Here is a 12,839-nt window from a genome sequence, read left to right on the forward strand (position 1 = left end):
ATGAACGTTTAAATCCCCAAGCAAAAGCAAGATGACTTCAAAAGAACGGGTTATGGCAGAGAATATAAGAAGTTGAACCACAAGTCAGGTGACAGACCCGAAACTAAACACATAGTTAAGAATTTTTCCCAAAATGAGTTGTAGATACATAAAATGAGTTTTCACCAAATCCACCTTTGACACCAAGAGAAAAATAAAAAGGCAATGTACAACCTCCTCAAGGTGTCCATACTACAATAACCCACCAAATAAGTAACTCAAATAACAACAATACATCACCACTCAAATGACCACCAGTGCCGATGCGTCAGCCACGAAGGTAAAGGACATACAAATCCTCGACACCATCTCACAAATCACAGAGTGCCCACCCAATATCATTTCACAACAACCACAATAACACCATCATGACTTCAGAGGAACACAGTCACCTCTCAACGAAACCATAATGCCACCCCAACATAATTCCCAAAATCAAACCCATGATACCAAACTTCACCAATACTCAAGGATCAGAAACCATACCCTAAGGTCAAAAGGAGGTACACTCCTTAGGTCATGAATCCTTTAACTATCTCAACATCACTTCACCATAACGGACGGAAGAAGTAAAACTCTAAGTACATTACATGAATCTACAACTCCAATTAAACAATATACAATAAAACAAGTCGAAATTTTCCCCGAAACACCTTAGAAAATGATGATAACAGCGATGAATAGGCATGGTACCAGATCACCTTACAACGAGAAGTCCACACGGGTATACAATACTTCAACAGGATGAAATCACTTTCCTTATACTTCCCCAGTTCAAGATGGCATCAACACCTAATCAGTAGACTATACCACAATTTCAAAACACTAGAACATAATTGACAGACCAGAACATAAAATAATTTTTCAACTAACACAGGTTCAACTTTCCTCCACAACTACACCACCTAGTTGAATAAGAAGAAGGACAAGGAATTAATCCATAATTAATAATTATGTTTCAAGTAACCTCGAACTAGATATCAAACAAGTAAAATCCAAGATAGAAATTGAAAACCATTCATAGCGAGGCATAAATAGGCACGATGAGTTGGAGACCACTAGTACTATTAGATGAAGAGAGCTCAATAAGTTTGTCATCACAACAGATCAAAAATAAATGCCAAGCTATCAAACATCTGAAGAAACAGGATAGAATTAGGGATAGCAGAAACTCAGGAGGGAACACAATCTGGAACCAGGTAACCAGCCTACTTCACAGAATCACCGATACAATTCATCCCACCATGGAACATCCAACCAATTTTAAAAAGGCAAATTAAATCCTTCGGTAGAAGAACCAACAGGGAAATAACGAGCAAGGACCCATACTACACATACCACAATTGTCCTTTGCAGAACCTCGGCGTTACCCGGTCTATAAATATGTGATGTCAAGATCACACTGTCGCTCCACAGCCAAACAGGTACCACCCCCAATATTCCCCAGGGGACGAGGTAAATAAAATATAAGTAGCGGAATAGAAGTCGAGTCGATGGAAATGCTCAAGAGTCCTTGAAGAAGACAGTTACACCTCAAATGGCCCCCATAAACCATCATTAGTAGGATTCCAGTACCGGCTAAAGGATTTGCTATTTAGTCCCATACCTAAGTATCAAATCCAATAACACGGCAAGATGACAACAACCATGTCAAGAGACATAAGAACCACTGAGAGAAAATGCCATTGAGTGGCAGGTAAACATAAAATGGGCTTTACAGAAAAAGGTTAAACACAAGAGGACGTCGGATCAACAGGCAATGAATGAAGAGAGGAAGGAAGGAACCAGATCACAAGAACCAGATACATAATTACCACGAGGGTGCACAATAACAACAATGCAAGGGACAGTCAGGCATGAGAAACATCAATCACCAAATAAGGTTTACCCCAGGATGAAAACAAACAGAAATTAAGAAAGGCCAGGTAAATTAATTAATACTCAACCAAGAAGATCACGATTACAGAAACTTGAAGTGGCTCAAACACCTGATGAATACCTCACAACCAAGGTAAGAGGGCTTCGACACATCAGAATAGCAGAACACATGCAAGCAATAATTAAGACAGGGAAAACCAGTAAAAACTCCAAGGTTTAGGTACAAGACCAACAAGTCATCCCAATCAGATACTGATTCACATGGCTCAACCATGATGATAACTGCCCAATAAACGGTTGATATATAGAGATAACCAAAACATTAACCAGGTCAGTAACGATAGTCATACAAGGTAGATGGTATTCATATCGAATTCCACACAAGGGCAAAAAAAATATATCACTAATTGATTGTGACATAACCCATACTTGATCGCACAAGAGTGGATGCATATAACGGCACACATCAAGCTCACTACACATTAGAAGTAGGTAAATAAACCAAATTTAAGAAATAACACAATAAGTCAGATAAAGTTAATTAATTTCAAAATAAAAACACACCAAAGCATAAAACCACCTCACTGATACCAAACACACTCTCACAACATAAGGAAAATGTCAAGAATGTTAGCACGACCAGGGATAAAATAAGTAAAGGACTACTTACGATTATCCCAATCAAAAGGTCGTCGCACACTGTGGAAGCTCTGGACACAAGAGGACAAGCGAATCATCTTAAAATAAGCTTACTTAATTAATTGGCTGAAATAATAACTCAAAATAAATTGATCAAACCAAATTTAATTAGGAAAATAATTAAAAAAAAATTTCGACCTCAAACAAAATAACAAATGAATTACCACCGCACAATGAACGTGCACACCATTCAGAAAAATTAATTAAGGATATTAATTGAAAATAAATTACTTTACCACTGACTCAAATTGCCAGGATGCAGTAAATGTTTTGAAAATAAACAAACGTAGGCCAATAGAAGATTTAAAATCTTAAGACAACTATTATTGAAAGGAGCTTGAAAACTTTCCTAATGAAATTCTCGGTCACTCCAGGCCTGCATTTAAAATTAATCAAATCGAAGAAAAGGCATGACTTCTGTTAATACCAAGAAATTATTCGAAACATGGGCAAAAATCCATAATTAGGATAAATAACCAAATACTCACCAATGAACGGTAGCTTAAACCAAATGAATTAATCAAACTCAACGAAAAACTTTCCACACGCACAAGGATCTACACCAAAAATCAGCAGAATAATGGTTTCCAATAATACGACGATACTTAAATGTCAATGTCAACACGGCATGGCCACGGTAAGTTTGCATTCTGTTACACAGATGTAACAGATGACGAGCACCGAAATCAAAACAAGCACTTGAAGTACCCAGGAAGTCATTAGAAGTCCTACATTAAAATCGCACAGATTCTATTTTAGTAGCCCGACATTCGCTTGAAAATATTATAATTTAAAAAAAATAACTTGCTTTGGTGCACCAAACTAAAATTAATTGAAGTCAAGAAGGTAAACAAATACCAACATGATCATTACAACACTGAAGCCTAAAACAAATATTATCATGTTACAAGATTTTTATGAAGACCTGTTTTAGGAAGTTAATTTCTTTTAAAAACACATGCCCAATTTCACATACGAATTTAAATATCTCCGCGTATTAACACAATTATCTAATCCATTCCTTGGTCGCTTAGTTCACTACAAAGATGGATGCACCTTACTTAGGAGGTCGAAGAAAACAAATATACAATTAAAAAAATTCAGAAGGATAACCAAATATTCAGGCCTATCGCCCAGATGGACAATCCATCACCCATGGTCTAGTTTCTCGATCATCTCCTCTTCTTGCATCTTGATTTACTAGTCTTCTTAAAGCACAATCAGTAGAGAATAGGTTCCTCCGTCTTCAGACTACAAATCAATAATCGGAACAACTGCTATCTGCATTGTCGACAGACTACGACAGAGAAAGCTTCACATCTAGCGCCCAGATAGCACCACAACTAGCTACCTCGCAGCTTAAATTCCAAGTCGACCGCTAGATAGCACACCATCATCAATTATAGAAGTCCATGGAATTCTGAAGTTTGAATACACGGTGGACCAGACAAGAAAATAGACACATAACCAAATGCATCGTACCATCGCGAAGAATAATTTTAAATCCATTACAGCCTCCCCCCCGAAACCATCAACTTGGGGTGGGGTATAACAAGCAGTCATAGATAAAAACCATCTGTTGTCTCAAGAATATATGTAAGAAAAGTTCCATCTAGAATAATTTAACATAAACACTTCTCCAGGAGAGCAGAGGTATACTTGGGTGAGGTATAACAGGGATACATACCACACGCAGTTGTTTAGTGTTCAATTAAGTCCAGTTTTCACGCGCAATATCATCAGCACGCCAGTTTTCCTTGAAATGTGCAGATAATACCGAGGTTTCTAAGGTAATCGAACTTCGCATAATCACAATAAATTTTCAGAGGTACAACCTACACAATAAGACAGGTCTTACAATGTTTTAAACATAACAAAATTCTCTTTTGAAATTGATTCCGGGCTACAATAATAGGGGAAGACAAGACTTCATGAGTGATAACCAAATTACCACATAAATACCTCCCAAAAGAAAACACAAGAAGAAGAAAGAAAATAGAAAAATAATTAGGAAAACATAAGCCTCCACGAGAAGCAAGTCAGTGCAACAAACATTAGATAATTCTTTAAGTAACTTATCGCACTAATCACTTTATCATCAGTTTCCTCCAATCAGTACAGAATACAACTGCAAGAGGCATAAACAGAGTATCAAATCACTCACGATAAATTACCACATCAAGCTAATAGTAGCGAATAAATCAATACATGAATAAAGATAAAATTTTAACAGATATATTTGTGAAATCAAAACCCCCCAATCAATAGATGATAAAGCCTTTCTTTTTAAATTTTCAAATCATTTCTTGGCTTAAATTAATATTCCATTCTCACAGCTTCAACTTCCATAGGCTTACTACACATATACTCGTTCCAAGCAGAAGGTGAAACAAGAAACAATAAATAGAAGAATCTGAATAACACTTTTGGAACAATAAGCAAAGCTAGCGTAGAAGATATGAATGTTTAGGGCCAAGGGTAAAAGGTTAATTACAGTTGGAGACATATGTATAATTCAGATGTAGGGTACGCGTAAGGTGGGTCATCAACAACCGAACTATCACCAATTACCAGGCAATGAACACACAATATCAACACCTACACCGGGACAGAAAATGACCAGGAGAAACACGGGAAACAACACTATTCTGAAATCATATACTCCTTCTACAAGCCCCCATATGCAGGTAGAGGATCGATGACCGCAGTACCGACTGCACGAACCGAATAATCCCATACTTATTCTTCTACATCACAGAACGATAACTTACCATATCAACGACATCATTCAGGTGAAACTCCCATTATAAAATGCCTTAGCCAGGCAGGTTAATTAAAATGAACGTTTGAATCCCCAAGCAAAAGCAACATGACTTCAGAAGAACGGGTTATGGCAGAGAATATAAGAAGTTGAACCACAAGTCAGGTGACAGACCCGAAACTAAACACATAGTTAAGAATTTTTCCCAAAATGAGTTGTAGATACATAAAATGAGTTTTCACCAAATCCACCTTTGACACCAAGAGAAAAATAAAAAGGCAATGTACAACCTCCTCAAGGTGTCCATACTACAATAACCCACCAAATAAGTAACTCAAATAACAACAATACATCACCACTCAAATGACCACCAGTGCCGATGTGTCAGCCACGAAGGTAAAGGACATACAAATCCTCGACACCATCTCACAAATCACAGAGTGCCCACCCAATATCATTTCACAACAACCACAATAACACCATCATGACTTCAGAGGAACACAGTCACCTCTCAACGAAACCATAATGCCACCCCAACATAATTCCCAAAATCAAACCCATGATACCAAACTTCACCAATACTCAAGGATCAGAAACCATACCCTAAGGTCAAAAGGAGGTACACTCCTTAGGTCATGAATCCTTTAACTATCTCAACATCACTTCACAATAACGGACGGAAGAAGTAAAACTCTAAGTACATTACATGAACCTACAACTCAAATTAAACAACATTTTCAATAAAACAAGTCCCAATTTCCCCCAAAACACCTAAGGAAATGATGATAACAGCGATGAATAGGCAGGATACCAGATCACCTTACAACGTGAAGTCCACACGAATATTCAATATTTCCACAGGATGAAATCACTTAACACAACTTTCCTTACACTTCCCCTTTGAAGATGGCAAGAACACCTAACAGTAGACTATACTACAACTTCAAAACACTAGAACATAATTGACAGACCAGAACGTAAAATAATTTTTCAACTGCCACAGGTTCAACTTTCCTCCACAACTACATCACCAAGTTGAATAAGAAGAAGGACAAGCAATCGATCCACAATTAATAATTATGTTTCAAATAATCTCGAACTAGATATCAAACAAGTAAAATCCAAGATAGAAATTGAAAACCATTCATAGCGAGTCATAAATAGGCACGATGAGTTGGAGACCACTAGTACTATTAGATGAAGAGAGCTCAATAAGTTTGTCATCACAACAGATCAAAAATAAATGCCAAGCTATCAAACATCAGAAGAAACAGGATAGAATTAGGGATAGCAGAAACTCAGGAGGGAACACAATCTGGAATCAGGTAACCAGCCTACTTCACAGAATCACCGATACAATTCATCCCACCATGGAACATCCAACCAATTTTAAAAAGGCAAATTAAATCCTTCGGTAGAAGAACCAACAGGGAAATAACGAGCAAGGACCCATACTACACATACCACAATTGTCCTTTGCAGAACCTCGGCGTTACCCGGTCTATAAATATGTGATGTCAAGATCACACTGTCGCTCCACAGCCAAACAGGTACCACCCCCAATATTCCCCAGGGGACGAGGTAAATAAAATATAAGTAGCGGAATAGAAGTCGAGTCGATGGAAATGCTCAAGAGTCCTTGAAGAAGACAGTTACACCTCAAATGGCCCCCATAAACCATCATTAGTAGGATTCCAGTACCGGCTAGAGGATTTGCTATTTAGTCCCATACCTAAGTATCAAATCCAATAACACGGCAAGATGACAACAACCATGTCAAGAGACATAAGAACCACTGAGAGAAAATGCCATTGAGTGGCAGGTAAACATAAAATGGGCTTTACAGAAAAAGGTTAAACACAAGAGGACGTCGGATCAACAGGCAATGAATGAAGAGAGGAAGGAAGGAACCAGATCACAAGAACCAGATACATAATTACCACGAGGGTGCACAATAACAACAATGCAAGGGACAGTCAGGCATGAGAAACATCAATCACCAAATAAGGTTTACCCCAGGATGAAAACAAACAGAAATTAAGAAAGGCCAGGTAAATTAATTAATACTCAACCAAGAAGATCACGATTACAGACACTTGAAGTGGCTCAAACACCTGATGAATACCTCACAACCAAGGTAAGAGGGCTTCGACACATCAGAATAGCAGAACACATGCAAGCAATAATTAAGACAGGGAAACCAGTAAAAACTCCAAGGTTTAGGTACAAGACCAACAAGTCATCCCAATCAGATACTGATCCACATGGCTCAACCATGATGATAACTGCCCAATAAACGGTTGACATATAGAGATAACCAAAACATTAACCAGGTCAGTAACGATAGTCATACAAGGTAGATGGTATTCATATCGAATTCCACACAAGGGCAAAAAAAATATATCACTAATTGATTGTGACATAACCCATACTTGATCGCACAAGAGTGGATGCATATAACGGCACACATCAAGCTCACTACACATTAGAAGTAGGTAAATAAACCAAATTTAAGAAATAACACAATAAGTCAGATAAAGTTAATTAATTTCAAAATAAAAACACACCAAAGCATAAACCCACATCACTGATTAAATAAATTTTCAAGAAATCATGACGTGCACACCCGATCATCCAATATCAACAATCAAGGTACAGTTACCGACATGAAAATAACAGTGGTTAGAAAAAGGTAATAAGACCAAATAAATATATACCATCATCAATGTCAAGGTAACAGACCTCAGCTAATAATAATGAAAGAGCGCAACACATCACAGCACACCATTCCCACCTAACGTTTTACACAAGTAAACAGATATAGAAGGCCATGCTCAGAGATTAGGTTGAATATTTTCTCGGGTGCTCCTTAGCTCCATAAGCATACCCCTTATTGGATGAAGAAGAGATGACACGATGAGTAGTAAAATTATTAGTCCTACACGAAACAGAGGGAGGAGGATACCTAGTGTGCCGGGACTCATCTCCATGTTTTACATCCTCGGCAAATGTACAGGCTTCCTCAAGTTCTCCAAAATTACTAGGACACTTAGTCAAAGATAAAAAGGACCGATATTGAGGAGTAATGCCTTTGATTACACAAGCTACCATCTCTTCTTCCGGTACCATGATTTTAAAAACCTCGCAATAAAATTTCAAATCCAAGACATAGGCCAATAGATTTTCATGCAAGAACTGCGTCCTATAACAATGTTTTGGAACCAGACTTTGTAACGCAAGGGACGGAATAAATTTTGCCAAGATCAACTCGTGAAATTCATTTACACTTAAATTACTGCTAATAGCCTTAGAGATTTCTCTTTTAAGAACACCTTGACAGTTGGGAAATAACACTCTAAAAATTCCCAGCGCATCCATGCAATACACATTAGCCGACTCAGATAACTCTACTAGAAACCGCAGGAATCTGATGGTTTCGTCAATGGAATCTACAGAAAAGGTCATTACATTTTTGAAAAGATCCTTAATAGAATTAGGAGCCGAACATGACCTAATCAACAAATTCTCAACCGCAGGACTAAGTCCGCAGCAATGAGATAAGGATGGATTATTGACGGTCTGAGAAGTAATTAACTCATTAGTGGCACCAAGGTTGTTACCTTCATTAGTTTCAATCTCATCACTTAATGATAACTGACCAACCTTCTTCATATTAATCATAAAATCGAGTTCAACCGAAACATTAATTACTGAAGTTAATAACGAAGTACATTGAGACATCAATTCACCTTCAGGTCCAAGAGAAATCAAATCTTGCACCCTGTTAATAAAGTGATTGGTACGAGCTTTTAATCTTCTCAATTGGTAATCTGATGGATTACACTCTTTTAACTGTTTTACAAACACTAATAATTCGTTAATAGAACTGGACATTGCCTGCACTGACTTACCCAAGTCGATGCTCATGTTACCTGGATCTACAGGGGAATCAAGGCAGGCCAGAAGCAAGTTAACATCGCCTTCCATAGAACCAGTGGACACCAAACCCCGAATATCGAGCTCGTACAACAGCTCACCCTTCCTCAGCATTCTTGGCAACAACACGGCACGTGCACTCATTTTGATATGAAACAGAAAACGCCAAGGTTAGCACTCCACACAAGCCTGTCTTTCCCTTCACAAGTTTAGTTAACTAGTCTCAATTGATTTATTATTTCAGCCAAGGTGATATCAACGGCCTGACAACATAGCCAACGGTTACAATAAACAAGAAAGAAAAATATGCTTCCACAAGATATCAGAACGTAGCTGTACAGAAAACTACACAATCTGATACCAACACAAATAATGAGAATAACAGAACGTAGTTGCAAAGGCAACCACGCAATCTGCTACCAAACACACTCTCACAACTTAAGGTAAATGTCAAGAGTGTTAGCACGACCAGGGATAAAATAAGTAAAGGACTACTTACGATTATCCCAATCAAAAGGTCGTCGCACACTGTGGAAGCTCTGGACACAAGAGGACAAGCGAATCATCTTAAAATAAGCTTACTTAATTAATTGGCTGAAATAATAACTCAAAATAAATTGATCAAACCAAATTTAATTAGGAAAATAATTTAAAAATTTTCGACCTCAAACAAAATAACAAATGAATTACCACCGCACAATGAACGTGCACACCATTCAGAAAAATTAATTAAGGATATTAATTGAAAATAAATTATTTTAACACTGACTCAAATTGCCAGGATGCAGTAAATGTTTTGAAAATAAACAAACGTAGGGCAATTGAAGATTTAAAATCTTAAGACAACTATTTTGAAAGAAGCTTGAAAACTTTCCTAATGAAATTCTCGGTCACTCCAGGCCTGCATTTAAAATTAATCAAATCGAAGAAAAGGCATGACTTCTGTTAATACCAAGAAATTATTCGAAACATGGGCAAAAATCCATAATTAGGATAAATAACCAAATACTCACCAATGAACGGTAGCTTAAACCAAATGAATTAATCAAACTCAACGAAAAACTTTCCACACGCACAAGGATCTACACCAAAAATCAGCAGAATAATGGTTTCCAATAATACGACGATACTTAAATGTCAATGTCAACACGGCATGGCCACGGTAAGTTTGCATTCTGTTACACAGATGTAACAGATGACGAGCACCGAAATCAAAACAAGCACTTGAAGTACCGAGGAAGTCATTAGAAGTCCTACATTAAAGTCGCACAGATTCTATTTTAGTAGCCCGACATTCGCTTGAAAATATTATAATTAAAAAAATAACTTGCTTTGGTGCACCAAACTAAAATTAATTGAAGTCAAGAAGGTAAACAAATGCCAACATGATCATTACAACACTGAAGCCTAAAACAAATATTATCATGTTACAAGATTTTTATGAAGACCTGTTTTAGGAAGTTAATTTCTTTTAAAAACACATGCCCAATTTCACATACGAATTTAAATATCTCCGCGTATTAACACAATTATCTAATCCATTCCTTGGTCGCTTAGTTCACTACAAAGATGGATGCACCTTACTTAGGAGGTCGAAGAAAACAAATATACAACTAAAAAAATTCAGAAGGATAACCAAATATTCAGGCCTATCGCCCAGATGGACAATCCATCACCCATGGTCTAGTTTCTCCACCATCTCCTCTTCTTGCATCTTGATTTACTACTCTTCTTAAAGCACAATCAGTAGAGAATAGGTTCCTCCGTCTTCAAACTACAAATCAATCATCGGAACAACTGCTATCTGCATTGTCGACAGACTACGACAGAGAAAGCTTCACATCTAGCGCCCAGATAGCACCACAACTAGCTACCTCGCAGCTTAAATTCCAAGTCGACCGCTAGATAGCACACCATCATCAATTATAGAAGTCCATGGAATTCTGAAGTTTGAATACACGGTGGGCCAGACAAGAAAATAGACACATAACCAAATGCATCGTACCATCGCGAAGAATAATTTTAAATCCATTACAGCCTCCCCCCCGAAACCATCAACTTGGGGTGGGGTATAACAAGCAGTCATAGATAAAAACCATCTGTTGTCTCAAGAATATATGTAAGAAAAGTTCCATCTAGAATAATTTAACATAAACACTTCTCCAGGAGAGCAGAGGTATACTTGGGTGAGGTATAACAGGGATACATACCACACGCAGTTGTTTAGTGTTCAATTAAGTCCAGTTTTCACGCGCAATATCATCAGCACGCCAGTTTTCCTTGAAATGTGCAGACAATACCGAGGTTTCTAAGGTAATCGAACTTCGCATAATCACAATAAATTTTCAGAGGTACAACCTACACAATAAGACAGGTCTTACAATGTTTTAAACATAACAAAATTCTCTTTTGAAATTGATTCCGGGCTACAATAATAGGGGAAGACAAGACTTCATGAGTGATAACCAAATTACCACATAAATACCTCCCAAAAGAAAACACAAGAAGAAGAAAGAAAATAGAAAAATAATTAGGAAAACATAAGCCTCCACGAGAAGCAAGTCAGTGCAACAAACATTAGATAATTCTTTAAGTAACTTATCGCACTAATCACTTTATCATCAGTTTCCTCCAATCAGTACAGAATACAACTGCAAGAGGCATAAACAGAGTATCAAATCACTCACGCTAAATTACCACATCAAGCTAATAGTAGCGAATAAATCAATACATGAATAAAGATAAAATTTTAACAGTCATATCTGTGAAATCATAACCCCCAAATCAATAGATGATAAAGCCTTTCTTTTTAAATTTTCAAATCATTTCTTGGCTTAAATTAATATTCCATTCTCACAGCTTCAACTTCCATAGGCTTACTACACATAAACTCGTTCCAAGCAGAAGGTGAAACAAGAAACAATAAATAGAAGAATACTGAATAACACGTTTAGAACAATAAGCAAAGCTAGCGTAGAAGATATGAATGTTTAGAGCCAAGGGTAAAAGGTTAATTACAGTTGGAGACATATGTATAATTCAGATGTAGGGTACGCGTAAGGTGGGTCATCAACAACCGAACTATCACCAATTACCAGGCAATGAACACACAATATCAACACCTACACCGGGACAGAAAATGACCAGGAGAAACACGGGAAACAACACTATTCTGAAATCATATACTCCTTCTACAAGCCCCCATATGCAGGTAGAGGATCGATGACCGCAGTACCGACTGCACGAACCGAATAATCCCATACTTATTCTTCTACATCACAGAACGATAAGTTACGATACCAACGACACTAATCCAGGAAAGGCTCCATTTTAAAAAAATGCGCTAGACAGGCAGGTTAATCTAAATGAAAATTAAGATCGTAGGATTAACAAGATGACTTCAGAAGAACGGGTTATGGCAGAGAATATAAGAAGTTGAAACACAAGTCAGGTGACAGACCCGAAATAAACACATAGTTAAGAATTTTTCCCAAAATGAGTTGTAGATACATAAAATGAGTTTTCA

Source organism: Anabrus simplex, chromosome 1 (assembly GCF_040414725.1).
Source record: "Anabrus simplex isolate iqAnaSimp1 chromosome 1, ASM4041472v1, whole genome shotgun sequence".
Lineage (NCBI taxonomy): Eukaryota > Metazoa > Arthropoda > Insecta > Orthoptera > Tettigoniidae > Anabrus > Anabrus simplex.